At 47.3% G+C, this 19,551-nt stretch overlaps 1 non-coding gene across 1 annotated transcript; it reads right to left on the bottom strand.

Annotated features, from left to right (window-relative positions):
• Positions 1–17,910: 17,910 nt before the first annotated feature.
• On the bottom strand, positions 17,911–17,996 carry TRNAR-UCU (transfer RNA arginine (anticodon UCU)). Its single transcript is given in 2 exon segments — positions 17,911–17,946; positions 17,960–17,996. It is a non-coding gene; the product is annotated as a tRNA-Arg (tRNA).
• Positions 17,997–19,551: the final 1,555 nt, after the last annotated feature.

Genomic DNA, 19,551 nt, shown 5'->3' with positions numbered 1-19,551 from the left:
TGGGAGGAAGCCAAACCAGCTGTGCGTGAGCTGGAGGAAGAGGCAACACGAGCTGAAGAGGTGGTAGCTGCCGCTGTTGGTTGGCCTACATCTTCAGTCTGTTTCTGTAACTCCACCGCGTGCCTGGTCCGCACATGTTTCCACATATTTGTGGTATTGAGGTTGCTGACATTTTTCCCTCTTTTTACTTTCTGATGACACAGCTTGCATTTGACAAAACAAATGTCATCTGCAACTGTGTCAAAAAAGGACCAGGCACTGCAAGTCTTGGGAGCGCCCTTTTTGGCTTTGGAAAGAGACAGGCTCCTAACGGGTGCCAAAGTGGAGGCTACAGGCTCCGCAGTCTTCCCCCTCCCTCTCCCTCTTTGGCCCGTAAGGGGAATCTCTTCCTCAGAGCTGCTCCCACCACCTTCCTGTTCCTCACGCCACGATGGGTCAACGACCTCATCATCTCCACTACCCTCTGCCACCAACTGCTCCTCCTGGGTAGTCTCGGCAGCACAGTACGCACCAGAAAGCGGCACCTGAGTTTCATCATCAGATGCGTACTGCGCTGTGGTCACCGGAGGCACTGGCCCACCCGCCTCTTCAGAGTCAGAGAGACAAAGCTGTTGGGCATCACTGCACACTGCCTCTTCTTCCATTTCTCCAATGCTGCTTGGCTGGCCCCCTGTTTCCAAGCCAAGAGATTCAGAGGACAGAAGTAGAGACGGCTCCTGTCCTGGGCTCTCTGACTGCCTGGCCAATTTGGCAGGTGGTGAAGAGACAGATGGCTGCTCTCCAGTGGTCTGTGCCTGAGAGGATGTGGCACTAACTGAAGTCGATGCCGAGGCGTTAGCTGCCATCCACCCGACAACGGCTTCAATTTGGTCTTCACGCAGCAGCGGTGCACGGCGCTCTCCGACAAAGCTGCGCATGAAGGACTGTTCCCTGCTGAAACTGAGTGACGACGAGTCACCGGTGCCCGCAGCAGGCACAGAATCACCACGTTCTCTCCCTGCTCCTCTCCCTGCTCCGCGCCCACGCCCACGTGCCTTACTCCCTGCCCTCTTCATCTTGGTTGACAGATAAAGATAAGCAGAAAAGTACTAAGGCCTTAGTGTGCTTATTCCTGAAATGCTCCTCCTAACAGGTGTAAGAAACACTAATGTTGTAAAGTGTGGACTAAACTTTATTATTTTTCAAATGTGGCCTACACAAGTGTTAAGTTGTGTTTGGTGAACTTTACTTTTTTTTTTTTTGCAGATCGGGCTACAGAGCTAGTTTAAATCACACCGAGACCGTGCAGACAGCCGTAAACGGCGCTGCAAGGCCCAAAAAACCTCCTCTAGGTTATCCTATGTAGTGTTTTTCCACAATTTAGCTGGAGACGGGTGGAAAAACACTAATAGGAAATTTTTTTAAAAATTTTAAACTGGCTGCACTATTTGAAAAAAATGAAATTTTTTTTCAAGGTATGAGGCAGTAACGCACCCTGAGCTGAATCCAACTGGCTATGGCTGCACACAGACTACAGGGCGAGCTGCGCTCACACAGAGACTGTGCAGACAGCCGTAAACGGCGCTGCAAGGCCCAAAAAAAACCCTCTAGGTTAGCCTATGTAGTGTTTTTCCACAATTTAGCTGGAGACGGGTGGAAAAACACTAATAGGAATTTTTTTTTTAAAGTTTAAACAGGCTGCACTATTTGAAAAAAAGTAAATTTTTTTTCAAGGTATGAGGCAGTAACGCACCCTGAGCTGAATCCAACCGGCTATGGCTGCACACAGACTACAGGGCGAGCTGCGCTCACACAGAGACCGTGCAGACAGCCGTAAACGGCGCTGCAAGGCCCAAAAAAACCCCTCTAGGTTATCCTATGTAGTGTTTTTCCACAATTTAGCTGGAGACGGGTGGAAAAACACTAATAGGAATTTTTTTTTTTAAATTTTAAACAGGCTGCAATATTTGAAAAAAAGGAAATTTTTTCTCAAGGTATGAGGCAGTAACGAACCCTGAGCTGAATCCAACCGGCTATGGCTGCACACAGACTACAGGGCGAGCTGGGCTCACACGGAGACCATGCAGACAGCCGTAAACGGCGCTGCAAGGCCCAAAAACCCCCCTCTAGGTTATCCTATGTAGTGTTTTTCCACAATTTAGCTGGAGACGGGTGGAAAAACACTAATAGTAAATTTGAGAAAAAATGTGCAGCAGGCTGCACTATGAGCAAAAAAGGACAACTGTGTGAGGCAGTGTGAACCCCCCTGAGCTGAATACAACCGGGTATATGGCTGCACACAGACTACAGAGTGAGCTGCACACACATACACACACAGAGACCTTGCAGAACGCTGTTAAAACAGCGCTGCAAGGCAAGAGCAAGGTGAACAGTGAAGAACACACAGCGTTTTGCTAAATTAGCCTTTGGAAAGGAAAATAAAGCAATTAGCTATCTCAACTGGCCCTCAGTTAGAACACAGTGTCCTGTCCCTAACTGAAATCACAGCAGAGTGAGCGCAAAATGGCGGCAGCGTTTTTTATAGTGCAGAGTGACATCATTTCAGCAGCCAATCACAGCCTTGCCAGTACTTACATGCCAACCATGCTAAACAGGATGTGCCCACACTTCCAATCATTCCTCATTGGCTGCTGCGTTCAGTTTGAATTCTGTGAACTTCCGATTCCGGTATCCGATACGCGGGAAGTATCGGAATTCGGTATCGGAATTCCGATACCGCAAATATCGGCCGATACCCGATACTTGCGGTATCGGAATGCTCAACACTAGTGGAGACACATTCACCTCGAAAGCCACCCTGCAAAACTCACCAGCTGTGACATCCCAGCCACTGCGAGCTACAATCAGAGCCGTCACCTTTGGAGTATCACTGCGCGGCAGGCACAGGCCACATCTAGCTTCGTCGTGTCTAGAATGGAGTTGCTCCTGTGAGGCATGACGTCAAGGGTAAGGGAGGAGCCTCATGGATTACACTGCTGTGCTCATAACAGGAAGTTTGCTGTGCATGTGTGAGGGGAAGAGAGGAGTGAGAGGAAAATGAGAGGAGTGAGGGGAAAATGAGAAATGTGAGGAGGGAAAGTGAAAATCTGTAGTGTTGAATATATGATCTGAAATGTTTTTATGTGCAATATAATCATTATAATTTGTTATAACTAACTACAGTTAGTTACTACACTCCCTGACAGAAGTTATGTCGCTTATCCATGTTATGTAAATAAAAACTTATAACCTGACGTTAAATTCATCCATTGGTTGTATAAATTATTCTTTTGAAAGCTGAAACCCTCCGAAATGTGGTTTAGGTTAAGAAAATAAATTGGCATCAATGCAGAAATATTGACCAGTTATTCGACACAGAATGATCAGATTTTGGCAAGACAAACGTTTTGTCGCCTGGGCATATAATGCACCCAATCCTAGTTTACATCCTCACCTGTGCTCAGTAAATGATCGGTTAATTAGTGTGTGTATAAAAAGAAACCCAGCACCCCAGACCTTCACCTGAACTGCAATATGAGCTCTGACAACATGCCAAAAATCCACCCTGCACCAAAGCCTGGATTATCAAGAGGCTGAAGACCTGATCCATTGCAGAGGTGGCTGGCACCTTTAATGTGTTTCGGTGTCAACTACAAAGAATTAAAACAAGATTTGAAGAGACTGGAGATGTGTTTGACAAGCCCAGGTCTGAAAAACCCTCAAGACAACTGCTCAAGAGAAACGTTTGTTGGTTAGAAAATCCAAAGCAAGCCCCTCTTCTCTTGCAGCAGAGCTCCAACACGCCTGGTCACTAGTCATGAGTGAGTGTACTCGTTGCTCGGGTTTTCCCGAGCACGCTCGGGTGATCTCCGAGTATTTGTTAGTGTTCAGAGATTAAGTTTTCATCACCGCAGCTGAATGATTTACAGCTACTAGACAGCTTGATTACATGTGAGGATTCCTTAGCAACCAGACAACCCCTACATGTACTGAGCCTGGCTAATAGCTGTAAATCATTCAGCTGAGGCGATGAAAACTTAATCTCCGAACACTAAGAAATATTCGAAGATCACCCGAACGTGCTTGGGAAAACCCGAGCAACGAGTACACTCGCTCATCACTACTGGTCACCTCAAGTCTCTGTGTCAACTAGAACAGTTTGTAGGATTCTGTCTCGAAATGGCCTCTATAGTCGAATCAGTGCCCAGAAGTCAGCACTAAACAAAAGGCGAATAAAAAACCGTGTGCCAATTGCAAAGTCCCACAGCCTGCTAAACAGATGGACGCTGGAAAAGTGGCAGAAGGTGGATTTCTCTGATGAATCTTCAGTAGAATTACACCACAGCCACCGCAAATACTACAGGAGATTTACTGGAGCCTGTATGGATCCAAAATACACCCAGAAAACAGTTACATTTGGTGGTGGAAAGATCATGGTCTAGGGTTACATTCAGTATGGGGGTGTGCAAGGTGGAAGGCAATGTCAATAGCCTAAAATATCAATAAGTATTAGCTACCTCTTAAATTCCAAATCATAAAAGGGGTCAAATTCTGAAGCAGGATGGAGCTCCATCTCATACATCCATCTCTACAACAAAGTTCCTCCAGGCAAAAAAGATCAAGGTGCTCAAGGACTGGCCAGCCCAGTCACCAAACATCATTGAGCATGTTTGGGGTAGGATGAAAGAGGAAGCTTGGAAGACAAAACCAAAGAATCTAGATGAACTCTGGGAGGCATGTAAGACTGCATTCTTTGCTATTCCTGATGACTTCATTAATAAATTGTATGAATCATTGTTGAACCGCATGGATGCAGTCCTTCAAGCTCATGGAAGTCACACACAATATTAAATATGACTCTAATTGCACCACAACTTCATTCACCAATATTATGCAACATATATTTGTATTTTAATTATTTGTTTAAATATCACATTACTTTCTGTGGGAGACCAAACTTTTGTGTTGCCAAAATCTGATCATTGTGTCCATTAACTGATTAATATTTCTGCATTGATGCCAATTTATTTTCTTAACCTAAACCACATTTCGGAGGGTTTCAGCTTTCAAAAGAATAATTTATACAACCAATGGATGAATTTAACATCAGGCTATAAGCTTTTATTTACATAACATGGATAAGCGACATAACTTCTGTCAGGGAGCGTAAGCCAGGGCAACGTCGGGGTCTTCAGCTAGTACATTATAATAGTCCATATAATAGTCCCACATAGTGCTCCATACAGGATAATGATCCCACATAGTGCTCCATAGAGTATAATGAGCACCACATAGTGCTCCATAAAGTATTATGGCCCAACATAGTGCTTCATACAGTATAATGGCCCCACATAGTGCTCCAAACAGTATTATGGCCCCACAAAATGCTCCATACAGTTTAATGGCCCCACATAGTAGTCCATACAGTATAATGGCCCCACATACTGCTCAATACAGTATAATGTACTCATTTAGTGCTCCATACCGTAAACTGCCCCCACATAGTGATACATACAGTATAATGACCTCACATAGAGCTACATACAGTATAATGACATCACATAGTGCACAATACAGTAAAAAGGCCCCACATAATGCTCTATACAGTATAATAACCTCATATAGTGCTCCATAAAGTATAATGGCCTCACATAGTGCTCTATACAGTATAGTAGCCCCACATAGTCCTCCATATAGTATAATGGCCTTACATAGTGCCCCATACAATGTAATGGCCTCTCACAGTCTTCCATAGAGTATAATAGCCTCACATAGTGCTCCATACAGTATAGTTGGCTCCACATAGTGCTCCATACAGTATAATGTGCACCACATAGTGCTCTGTACAGTATAATGGGCCCCACATTAAAAAGAAATACTCACATCTGTCCATTCCCTTGCCGCTCTTGTCTCTTCGTGGTGTCTTCAAATACACTGCAGGGTACAGCGGGCGTGTTGTAATGACATAATTGTGCCCGCTGCACTGAATCATTAGACGCAGAGGGGAAATGATGGGAGAGGGAGCGTCAGCTTACACCCCTTTCTTATCATTGCTTTCAATTGTTGAAAGTGCGATATCAGATCCGTCGCAGGCCATATCTGCTCAGAGGACTCGCACAGCATTGGCCCGCGAGCCAGAGTTTGCCTAATGTAGAGTAAAACAAATAATTTTTCTTAAAACTATTTTTACATGTTTTAACTTATAAAAACATAATTTTTCTAATACTTACTAGTCCCACAATGGAATCTGAACCTGTGATCCTTTGATTGCACTGATAACACACATATTATACTGCATATGCGGTGCAGTTCATCATTAACTAACCTGTTAAGGTGCCTTCACACTCAGCGACACTGCAGCGATACTGACAACGATGTCGATCGCTGCAGCGTCACTGTTTGGTCGCTGGAGAGCTGTCACACAGAAAGCTCTCCAGCGACCAACGATGCCGGTAACCAGGGTAAACATCGGGTTAGTAAGCGCAGGGCCGCGCTTAGTAACCCGATGTTTACCCTGGTTACCATCGTAAAAGTAAAAAAAAAAAACACTACATACTTACCTTCCTCTGTCTGTCCCCGGCGCTGTGCTTTCCTGCACTGACTGTGAGCACAGCGGCCGGAAAGCAGAGCGGTGACGTCACCGCTGTGCTTTCCGGCTGGCCGGCGCTCACAGCCAGTGCAGAGAATCACAGCCCCGGGGACAGACAGCGGAAGGTAAGTATGTAGTGTTTGTTTTTTTAACTTTTACGCTGGTAACCAGGGTAAACATCGGGTTACTAAGTGTGGCCCTGCGCTTAGTAACCCGATGTTTACCCTGGTTACCAGTGAAGACATCGCTGAATTGGCGTCACACACGCCGATTCAGCGATGTCTGCAGGGAGTCCAGCGATGAAATAAAGTGCTGGACTTTCTGCAGGGACCAACGACATCACAGCAGGATCCTGATCGCTGCTGCGTGTCAAACTGAACGATATCGCTAGCCAGGACGCTGCAACGTCACGGATCGCTAGCGATATCGTTCAGTGTGACGGTACCTTTAGTGTTTGACTGGTAACCTATTGGTCCACAAATCTGATAGGGATGAGCCAGAAGTGTTCAGAAGTGTTCTTTTGTTCATTGCTGCCATAGCAACCCATCAGCATCCCGCAATCATGCTACGGGGGTGTCAATTGGGTAAGAAAGGAAGTGATCTCCATCTGTTAAACCCCTCATATGGTGCTGTCACCACTGACAGTGGCTTGTGAGGGGCAAAGTGCTGGGATTGAAACTAGCACTTGCAGCTCCACTGTGTAGTACCAATACCATCTGCTGCTTATGGCATGGGCACACCTCCCTGCACAGTTGCGTTCATTTGCAGGAAATGGTTAAAGAAATGGTGACTGTCAGTAACTGCAGGAGACCCTATAGGAAAAACAATGATTATTGTTCCTTCATAGGATATGTCAACAATGTGTGATTACTACATGTCAATTCCACGACAAACATTGAACATAAATGCCCTAAAATATTACTAGTTTAGGATTCATTAGTTGAATACTAGAAACAATGAGATTTTCAAAGTGTGAATTCACCTAATTACCCTCTGGATGCTATAGGATGTGAGGGGTTTACACACTCAACTGCGTCCCAAGGTAGACAAAGGAAAGTTTCTTGTAGTAAATCACCTGCTGGTTTATTATGGACAGCATAGACCATAGCAGCATTCAGCAAAATAAACAGAGCCTTTCTGGCATAACCGTAAAACAAAAAAAGATAACATATGACAAAGTCCACTTGTCTGAGGGATTCGCCTGCTCAGACCACCAGGTGTATTACGCTCCACCTGCCATTTGGTGTCTTGCTCTCTCCAAACCAAACACACACACTGTCTCTCAAGTCAAACTTATCTAAGCCAGACCATGTAATGATGACATGACTGTGACATTATCCCAGGTCCTGTCAGTACATGGAGCGCCCCCAGACACAGGGCCGCCGGGTACTCGGTCCGGGGTTGTCACGGTGGCTAGACCCGGTCCGTGACCCTGCTAAGGGGAGTCCAATGAAAGGTGATGGTGCGTGGTGCAAGACGCGAGGAATAACGAGGACGCAGGGTTGCAGTCTCTTTACCTTTTTACTGAAGGCTTCGGGGTCCGCAATCCAGAGCACTGCTAACAGGGCTGGCTTAGACCGGCCGGTCCGAAGGCACATCCAGAGTTCTCTTTGCAGGTGGAAATCAGTGCCTACCTTCTAATGCCTGTGTGTTTTAGTCCTTCCCTGCTGAGCACCACGGGATAGTCCTCACAACTGTTGTATCTGTTCTTTCTCTCTCCGTCCCCCAGATAATATGGCTAGGACGCACTCGTATGACAGGTAGGCCTGGAGTTATTCTGGGACACTAGAGATGCCCCTCTCCCACGATTGCCTCCTATGTCCGTTTAGGTGATTTAGATGAGACAGCCAACCTAAAATTAACTGTCCTACCGCTGTTTGAAGTAATGCGTAGAGTCTGTTACTTCCTCGGTGCTCCGGCCACCGGCTACACGTCTCAGAAGGATGTTGTCGCGGTCTTAGGGGCACGACTCCTTCTGGTTCTATCTCCTTTTTGCTGTGATCTTGCTTCTCACTTCTCCACAATGTACTTCGCTTCATATCCTTCCTTAAGATGCCGCCGCAAGGTAGTGCAGGCGCGGCTCCGTAACAATCTGTCCTTTCTGCTAGGTACCTGCCAGGATCCCACTTCTGACAGGTCCTCTCCCGAACTCTCCCGGGCTGCTTTCTGCCAACTTCATGTCCAACCCCCAGTTTTACCAGAGTGTGAGGAGTGGCCTAATAGATAGAACCAACCCCCTGGTGGCCGGAGTGTGAAGTGGTGTGTTGCTGTGATACCTGGTTAGGTGAACTCCTTTAGTGCCATCAGACGTAACATCACTCCCCTTAGTGGCAGAGCGACATTACTGCAACGACCAGGACTCTGGGGCGCTGCACTCCCCCCCTCCCCTCCCCCCGGTTAAATCCAGTACTTCCGGACTGGGAAAAGAAGAATGACAATACATGTTAATAGAAAACACACAAAATTTTTAAATACAATGAACAAGTAAATATAACAGTGCTTCCCGTTAGGGAAGATGAGGACGCTTGAACGTTGCAAAAGATTGGTCATACACAGTTCATGGCTCCCAGTTCAGTAGGTGCAACCACGGAACAGCAGGGACCCCGGGTAAACAAAGGGGTCCCTGTGAAAGTTTTGGAGCGATTCACTGTCCATCACACCATTGTCCATTTTTAAACCTGTAACAAAGATATTTACACAAACATTTTCAACCAAATAGCAACTATCGTTAATATTTCCAAGTTTTATAGTGAAGTGGAGTCTGATTCTTGGTGCTACGCGTAGACCTCCACAGCGCAGGGGTTGCTATTGGCCTGACAGGGCCCGCTATGCTTGCTATCGCTGGAGTAGTGCACTGTCTTCTAGCTACACTTCTAGTGAGTCTGGGCAGCACTGGCATGCTGGAGTTCTCAGAGCTGCCACTACTAATGGTGGGCATGGCAGATTCACCGATAGCAGAGGGAGGGCTTGCTCTTTTGACTGTTGGCATCGCATCTTCTGGTGGGGTCGGCTGTGCTTGCGGGCCCGGATGACCTGGCACCACATTTAGTTCTGGCAGTTTCAGTAGACGAAACGTTAAGACAGGTACCACAATGGCCTGATTTATTTGAGTCCAAGACTGGGGAAAATCACAAAGAACAGGGTGTATCATCTTCTCCTCTTCCACGGGCGGAGACGTCCCGGGGTCTGTTTCCCCATCTCTCAGCTTATCAGGGCATATTTTAAGGTGGTCTCTGGATATTGCCGTTGAGGTTTCCCCTCCATCTTTGCTGATGAGACAGACCTTCGTATTGTCGAAATCGGAGGGCAGAATGGTATACGGTTCCGCTTCCCATTGGTCATCAAGCTTGTGTAGTCTCCTCTTCTGTTTGAATACCTGCTCACCGGGTGACAAGGGAGTCGCGGGAGCGTGCTGGTTGTAGTCCCTTTCTTGTTTTTGTCTGGCTTGGGCGAGACTTCTTTCTACACATTCCTGCACTTTGCTGTACCTTTGCTGCCTCTTGGTATCCCAATCCGCATCTGGCGATATATCTTCGGGGGTCAGGACCCCCATGTCCAGATCGACGGGTAACTTGCTAGACCTTCCTCGCATCAAGTACGCTGGGGTGCAGTTGGTGGAATTCACCGGGATGTGGTTGTACATATTTACCAAGTCTGGTAACTTTGTGGGCCACAAGTTCCGCTCCTCCACAGGTAAGGTCTTCAGTAAGTCGATCACCACTTGGTTCATCTTCTCACACATCCCGTTGGTTTGTGGATGGTACGTTGTGGTTCTGATCTTCTTACACCTGTACAAATTGCAGAACTCCTGGAACACCTCCGCTTCAAATGCTGATCCCTGATCGGTCAGCACCTTCGCCGGGTACCCATGGGGTCTACAGAAGTACTGCTGAAAGGTTTTGGCAGCCATCCTAGCCGTTAGATCTTTGACAGGCACGACTACCAGGAATCTGGAGTAGTGGTCCACAATAGTGAGAGCGTAGATATAACCTGACCGGCTAGGTGTTAGCTTTACGTGATCCAGCGCGACCAACTCGAGCGGCCGTTTGGTGATGATGGGCTGCAAGGGAGCCCGTTGGCTGTCATGATCCTTCTGGCATAGGCTACAGGGGCCACACTCTCGACACCACTTCTCGATGGCTTTCTTCATGCCAATGCAGTAGAACCTCCCACGGAGTAGCCTCTCCAGCTTCCTCCATCCGAAGTGTCCTGCCCCATCGTGGTACGCTCCCAGGACCATTGGTACATCTTGTCTTGGGACCACGATCTGCCATACCAATTCATGAGTGCGTGGGTCGATGCTCCTCCGGCACAGCTTGCCATCGTGAATAAACAGTTTGCCCCTCTCCTTCCACAACTGTAATGCCTCTGGTGGATCATCCGGGCCGGGATGCAAACCTGCCTGCGTCAGGAGCTCTTTCACCCGACGGACCGCAGGGTCACCATCCTGGTTCTCTGTCCACCCGTGATGGGGCAGGGGATTCAACGGGATGCCCTGTTTATTCCTACGCCTATAATCCACCTGATGGGAACACTGGGTTGCCTTGGGGCAATGGAAAGCGGGCAGCTTTACCTCTTCAAATGCTTCTGGATCTTCCCCCGTTTCGGGCAAGTGAGGCATTCGGGACAATGCATCGGCATTCGCATTCTTGTGCCCCACCCGGTACTTGATGGTGAAGTCGTAATTGGACAACCGGGCCATCCACCGCTGCTCCAAGGCACCGAGTTTTGCTGTGTCCAAGTGCGTTAGTGGATTATTATCTGTGAAGACGGTGAATTTTGCTGAGGCCAGGTAGTGCTTGAACCTCTCCGTCACGGCCCAAATGACGGCGAGGAACTCCAGCTTAAAGGAACTGTAGTTGTCAGGGTTCCTTTCAGTGGGGCGAAGTTTCCTGCTGGCGTAAGCGATTACTCTTTCCTTGCCCTTCTGGACCTGGGACAGCACAGCTCCCTGCCCCACGTTGCTGGCATCCGTATACAATACAAACGGTTGCTCATATTCAGGGTAGGCTAGTACCTCTTCTCCCGTCAGCGCCGATTTTAAGCAGGTGAACGATCCTTCCAGTCCGTCGTTCCAATCAAATGGGGTATTCTTACCCTTGGGTTTCTTGGGTTGGCCCACCAACAGGTCTTGCAACGGCGCGGCCTTCTTGGTGAAGTCTTTGATAATCCTCCGGTAGTAGCCCACCAACCCGAGGAACTGCCAGACTTCATGGAGGTTACCGGGCTGCGGCCAGTCCTTGATCACCGTGACCTTGTCGGGGTCTGGGGCCACTCCTTCGGCACTCACCACATGGCCCAGGTACTGCACTTTGGGTTTTAGCAGATGGCATTTGGACGGTTTCACCTTTAAGCCAAAGTTGGACAGAGCTTCAAACACCTCGGCCAAGTGCTTCAAATGGTCTTCATAGGTCTTAGAGAAGACAATGACATCGTCCAGATATAGCAGCACGGTCTCAAAGTTCTTGTATCCCAGACAGCACTCCATCATCCTCTGGAACGTCCCCGGGGTGTTACACAATCAGAAGGGCATATAGTTGAACTCGCAGAGACCCATCGGTGTCGTGAAGGCCGTCTTTTCCTTGTCCGCCTCTGCCACGGGAACCTGCCAGTACCCACTGGTGAGATCCAAGGTAGAGAAGTAGTTAGCAGACTTTAAAGCAGCCAAGGACTCCTCTATCCTAGGCAGGGGGTATGCGTCCTTATGTGTAATGCTGTTTAGTTGCCTATAATCCACACACATCCTCATGGTGCCATCTTTCTTCCTAACGAGGACTAATGGAGCTGCCCAGGGGCTACAGCTGTCTCTCACTACCCCAGCCTCCTTCATCTCTCGCAACATGTCCTTGGCACACTGATAATGAGCTGGGGGTACAGGACGGTATCTCTCTTTTATGGGTGGGTGATCTCCTGTGGGGATATGATGTTGAATCCCTTTTACCAGCCCAAAATCTAGGGGGTGCTTGCTGAATACCCGCTCATACTAGTGAACCACCCTGTAGGCCCCCTGTATCTGGTGAGATGGAGTAGAATCAGTGCCCACATGTAATTCTTGACACCAATCTTTCGATTGCCCTGCAGAGCCGTTGTTCTCCGCCGGATTGGACGGGACCAAGGGCTCGGGCGCCTGTATCACACTATTATTAACAGTAAACAGCTTGGCAAGCGTGGCATATTTGGTTAGGTGGACTTCTTCCTCCCCACAGTTAAGAACACGTACTGGCACCCTCCCCTTGCGGACGTCAACCACCCCTCTGGCTGTCAGGAGGGTAGGCCTATTATCTGAATACACAGGTTCTACCAGGGCCTGATAGTCTTTACCCCCGAGGCCTATGGCTGCCCGACACCATATTAGCATTTCACTCCTGGGGGGTATCACAATGGGGTTCGAATCACTCACTGTGACCCGACCAATTTCACCACCAGTCAGCTCCACCTGCTGTCTCTGCATCAGGGCTCTGATTTCTTTCTGCAAGGCACGTTGTTCACTATAACCAGCTGTCTCTGCTACCTGCTGCAACAAGACAATAACTTCTGCAAGACAATTTTCTATGACATTAGTACCGATGGTCATCATGGGGTTACATTCACGTCGGTCTATATCAACAATGACAATTCCCTGGGCCTCCAATTCTACGCGCCTCACCTTAATGGTGACCTCTTTATACCCCACTTGCGGCAGTGGCTGACCATTACTAGCTACTATGGTAAAATCATTATCGGGGCCACGGGTAATGTCGGTGTCCTCCCAATAACGTCTATAAAGAATGTAGGGCATTGAGTGTGGCGACACGCGTCGGGTCAGCGTACCCCCTGTCTCCACTCCCCAGGTGGTCCCGTGTGTGTCCAGCAGCCCTTGGCTTCACTTTATATGCTGTGATTGAGCTTTGGTCATCTAGCCCCAGAGGCTCTGGTAACTGTGTGTATGCCTCTTCAGCATGGGAGTCTCTGCAGCTTTGGCACATTGAGTCTCGTACTTACTCTGCTAATAGATATATTAGTCTTTGAACCTGATTGTGCCCACAGCTGGGCTGGTTATCTGCATCTCCATATGTATCTTTATTTATTTCTATGGCAATTGGGGTTCATGTCTAGATGACTCTTTTTTTTTTTGTGTTTGCACCATGGATATTGCCTTCACTATAACATGCATCTGTGCATCTAGGCAATGTAGATCTCCTTACAAGTCATTGTGACACATGCTGAATGTGCTAGCTATATGACTATATGTGTACTTACCATTTAGCTCTCCTTAATCAATATCTTTAATATTTTTTGTATGATAAAATAAGGTGCTGTTCACATAGACATCACACTCGGTAATAGTTAGGATTTTCTTTATATTTGTCATCTATTTGATACTGGGGAGTTGGCTCATACAGGGGGATGGCTCCATTTTGGGCCTTAGTGTACCATGTATAGGTCACATGGATGACCAATGTTTTAAATGTTTTTAATGTGTGCTCTATGTGGTTTTTTGTGTCCGTTTATACACTTTTGAATAAAATTTGCCTTTTTTTACTTGATCCGTGCCTCCGGTGATCCCCGATTTTTTGTCTATTTCTTTCTCTTCTTTTTTTAAATGGTTCATATCATATAGACCTGGTTGGATCCCTTGGAATCTGTGGTGCCCCCTCTCTTTCTTATCAAGAATGTAGGGCATAGTTGTCACCTGGGAACCGGTGTCCAGCAAAGCGTTCATGGGGATACCGTCGATTACGATGGGGAGAACTGGTCGCCCTCTGATGTATTTGGCTCTCCAATTTTGCGGGCCTGACCGTTCTACTCCTGGGGGTTGGCCCTCTGCCCCAGGGGTTGCTCATTTAAATGACAGTACCTTGCAAGATGGCCCACCTGGTGGCAGCGGCGGCAGATAGGTCGTCCATCCCGATGAAAGCGATCGTCGTCTCTGCCTCTGGTCGATGGAACTCTCCTTGGTCGCTGCCAGGGGACATCTTCCGGTCTGGAAGCCAACTGGATCTTCTCCTTGGGGGCCTCCTGTAGGGATTGGACGGTCCGGGCTAGGGCAGCAACGCTCTTGGTCAGCTCCTGTATCTGGAGGCGCAGTCCTGCAGGGGAGTCGTCTTCCAGGATCTGGGCATCGGCCTCGGCGGAAACGGGCGCGTCCGGCGCCACCTCCTTGTGGTACATGAGGGCTTGATGCCTGGGAAGTGTGGCACGGCTGGGCTGTTGCTCTGGTAGTGCCTGGATGGCTTTATCTTTGATTTGCGCAAAAGTCAGGTCTGGATTCTGCATGGCCAGGAAGTGTAGCTGGGCCCTTTGGTAACTGCACAGGAGCCCCTCGATGAACCGCTCTTTCAGGAGTTTATCTTCATCTTGCATGCTGTTTGGGTCACTCTGCTTGATGGCCCGCAGAGCCTCCTGAAGATTAAATGCATAGTCCCGTAAGCTATCCTGCAGCCTCTGCTTGCACCCATAGAACGTCAATTTAATTTCCGTAGCGGTGCGGGTGTCAAAGGTGGTTTTAAGCTTTGCAAAGACCTGTTGCGCAGTTCTCTTATCCGCAACGGGCCAGGACTTCACTTCCCTCAATGCCGCTCCAAAGAGTTGGCCGGTTATCATATGAACTTTCTGAGGCTCTGTCAAGGGATAAAACTTGAGCAGGCTACAAATCCCCTCTTTAAAGTCAGTTAATGTATGGGATTCTCCAGAGTATCACGGGAGCCAGGCAGCTCTTGGTAGCTACGGCATAGAGAAGGGCATTATGGCTGTCGTAGCTGCGGCAATGTCCGGCTGGCTGATGGGAGCGGCAAGCCCTGCGGCATCTGGCAGTGATACCAGGCCCGTGGCTGCATCTACTACGGAATCTGGAAGTGCCCCAGAGCCTGCAGCTGTGGCCGCCGCTTCCGCTCCTCCGGGATCCGACATGGCCGTTCCTGCCCCCTGCTAACCTGCCGGGGTCGGGGTTCCTCTTCCAGGATCGGCACCTCACCACGTCTTCCAACTCCGCGCTCTTTTCAGCTGGCTCCACCCACGAAGCTATGGCTCCTGCCCTCGTGCTCCACACGGCACGGCGATGGCGGATTTTTGGTGGCAAATAGCAATACACAGTCTTTGCAATAAGTCACAGTTCAATCACAGTTCCAAGGCACACATGACCTGATTCTTCAGGCTTAAGTACATCCTGTTCATGATGCTAAGTTGGAGCGCCCAAGACACAGGGCCGCGGGGTACTCGGTCCGGGGTTGTCATGGTGGCTAGACCCGGTCCGTGACCCTGCTAAGGGGCGTCCAATGAAAGGTGATGGTGCGTGGTGCAAGACGCGAGGAATAACGAGGACGCAGGGTTGCAGTCTCTTTACCTTTTTACTGAAGTCTTTAGGGTCCGCAATCCAGAGCACTGCTAACAGGGCTGGCTTAGACCGGCCGGTCCGAAGGCACATCCAGAGTTCCCTTTGCAGGTGGAAATCAGTGCCTACCTTCTAGCACCTGTGTGTTGTAGTCCTTCCCTGCTGAGCACCACGGGATGGTCCTCACAACTGTCGTATCTGTTCTTTCTCTCTCCGTCCCCCAGATAATATGGCTAGAACGCACCCGTATGACAGGTAGGCCTGGAGTTATTCTGGGACCCTAGAGACGCCCCTCTCCCACGATTGCCTCCTATGTCCATTTAGGTGATTTAGATGAGACAGCCAACCTAAAATTAACTGTCCTACCGCTGTTTGAAGTAATGCGTAGAGTCTGTTACTTCCTCGGTGCTCCGGTCACCGGCTACACGCCTCAGAAGGATGTTGCCGCGGTCTTAGGGGCACAGCTCCTTCTGGTTCTATCTCCTTTTTGCTGTGATCTCTTCTCACTTCTCCACAATGTGTTCCCGTCGTATCCTTCCTTAAGATGCCGCCGCAAGGTAGTGCAGGCACGGCTCCGTAACAATCTGTCCTTTCTGCTAGGTACCTGCCAGGATCCCACTTCTGACAGGTCCTCTCCCGAACTCTCCCGGGCTGCTTTCTGCCAACTTCATGTCCAACCCCCAGTTTTACCAGAGTGTGAGGAGTGCCCTAATAGATAGAACTCCCCCCCCCTGGTGGCCGGAGTGTGAAGAGTAGTGTGATGCTGTGAAACCTGGTTAGGTGAACTCCTTTAGTGCCATCAGACGTAACATCACTCCCCTTAGTGGCAGAGCGACATTACTGCAACGACCAGGACTCTGGGGCGCTGCATACACATGCTCTGCAGGTGGAGATATGGTGGACACCTTTCTACTCTATAGGTCTCCACCTAAAACCAGCCTATGTCGGCAACATTAATTTAATCCTCCCAACACGTAGTGTGCTGGAGGAAAATATCCTGGCTTCACATTACTGACACCATTATGTGCAGTGACACATATCTCCCCTCATATACTGTGCCAGTGACCCTGTCACAGGGGAAACAAAAAACTAAAAAATATAACTTTTGAATTATGGGTGCAAAAAATGTAACTAAGAAATATGAAGAGGAAATGTTATGTCAATATTTTCCTTGGCTTTTCAAAATGATTTCAGAAAGGAATAAATATGAATGGAAGGAGGCAGGGAAGGAAAGAAAGAAATAAGGGAGGAAGAAGGGAAGAATATAGGAAGGGAAGAAGATAAAGGAGGAAGAAAAGACATTTCACAATCATAATTCTTTTTCTTACTTAAAAAAAGCTTTTCTGCAGTTCAGTATGCGATTATATGGTGCAGGGTCTAATGTGTTTCACACAACATAATTGTTTAATGAGATATTCCAGCCAATAGCATTTATCAGTAATTCTCTGAAACTCATATATAGATGCATGGGATTATCACCCACCGCTGCACAAGACTGGATGTGCTGGTGAAGTTATGGGGAAATGTAGTCTCCAATTCCAGCAGTTGGAGCTAAACTCCCAGGCAATTTAAAATCTATATGGCAATATAAAATGAGATATACAACTGATCGTTTAAGGTCTAGCATGTATAGGACATTTTTAATGTACCATTCTTATGTAACATAGTAACATAGTTAGTAAGGCCGAAAAAAGACATTTGTCCATCCAGTTCAGCCTATATTCCATCATAATAAATACCCAGATCTACGTCCTTCTACAGAACCTAATAATTGTATGATACAATATTGTTCTGCTCCAGGAAGACATCCAGGCCTCTCTTGAACCCCTCGACTGAGTTCGCCATCACCACCTCCTCAGGCAAGCAATTCCAGATTCTCACTGCCCTAACAGTAAAGAATCCTCTTCTATGTTGGTGGAAAAACCTTCTCTCCTCCAGACGCAAAGAATGCCCCCTTGTGCCCGTCACCTTCCTTGGTATAAACAGATCCTCAGCGAGATATTTGTATTGTCCCCTTATAATAAAAAAAATATGACTCTGGTGGGACTCAAACCCACAACCTTTGAATCACATCAGTTCCCTAGAAGTCCAATGCACTATCCATTGCGCCACAGAGCCACAAGCATGTCTTATGTCGTTACTGTTCAAAATGTTCATTTTTTTTTCATTCACTTTATGTCAGAAGTTTATAATTATAAAGCAAGATTGGATTATTTTTTTCTCAAGAAAATCTTCAGTGCAGTAAATAAGCAATATAATTTAAAACTACAATTGGCAGTCAGTGTCAGCAACTAAAGGAGTGAAAGTTTGGCAAAAAAGATTTGTACGGAATGTATAATGAGTTTTGTCTAGCCTTTAATGAGCAAAGATACAGTCCAGCTCATTAGTATGCTCTAGCTGCAGTCTTGGTACTAGAGTCATTGTCAGCAACTTTGCAACGGGTGTGAAATAAATAAATAAGTAGAATAATGGCTCCACTATCTGCTAGTCAATGCAGCACTCATTTCCCATACTTGCTTTATTTACTGAACAGCTCTTAAATTACCATTTTCCACTAACACTGGTCAATATTTTTACAGTATTTCTTGTAACAACATAACTGGCAGACCTACTGTCCAAATATCAATTCCAAAATATACAAGAAGAAACAACCGTCTATGCGTTTATAGACAGAGCAGTTTATAACAAAATAAGAAATAGCTATAAATAACTTTTAGGCATCCGAAATCTCAGCATCGATAAATATACTGAATAAAAACTTACACAAAAATGATTGCGTCTATTAACATTTTGATATATTGTCGATTAACTGTCTCAACAAACAAGATAAAAGAAGTAACATGATGATCGACACTTGTTTTATATGCAGTTGTTATCATGAAAATGTAAAAAGTTACAGGGATCAGAGATAATAAAATCATTCATTCCCATAAAGTTTGCATTATGAGGGCAGCACTTGTTGTAGACACAAAGCGACGTTCTCCCGAAAATTAATGATTTTCTTGTGAGAATAAAATCAGCAATCAACTGAGAAAAAAAATGCTGGTTTGTTTGTTGGCTGATTGATGGCATATTTACATTTATATTTTACAATTCTCAGGAATGTTCATTCTTATGGACCTTTTAAAGCAGACAACCATTGCTGAACACCATGGGTGGCATCACGACCAAACACCGCATAATTATCCTCCATTTTATAACATGGCCAGGGCCACGGAAACAGTTCGTGGCCCCGTGACCTCCCCCATAGAACTGTCCGGTCCGATTCCAGGTACCCCACGGCCCTGACGGGCGCGTCATTTTGGCATCACGAACAGGATTTTTGGAGCCCGGCATAGCCGGGTACTGTGTGCCAGAGACTTTATTAAATTGTGTGCCAGAGACTTTAATGAGCTTTCAAATCACCACCATAACTGCGTCACATGGTGCACGAGATAGAATTTTCAAAATCACCACCATAACTGCATCACACAGTGCTCGCAAGCAAAGAGGGGCATGCCATCATGGGTGGAGCCAGAAAAAGAACACGAAGCAAAGCCCTGCCTGCGCTCTGATGTCAGCGAATGAGGTGAAGCTGGAGCTGAGCTCGATTGTGAGTGAGTGAAAAGCAGGAGGCCCCGGACTGGCAAACCGGAAGGAGCACTGTCCAGACCACCAGTGGAACAGCTTCAGA

Source organism: Ranitomeya imitator, chromosome 6 (assembly GCF_032444005.1).
Source record: "Ranitomeya imitator isolate aRanImi1 chromosome 6, aRanImi1.pri, whole genome shotgun sequence".
Lineage (NCBI taxonomy): Eukaryota > Metazoa > Chordata > Amphibia > Anura > Dendrobatidae > Ranitomeya > Ranitomeya imitator.
The sequence above is the reverse complement of the archived record's forward strand: the minus strand, read 5'-3'. Positions and strand labels throughout refer to the sequence as shown.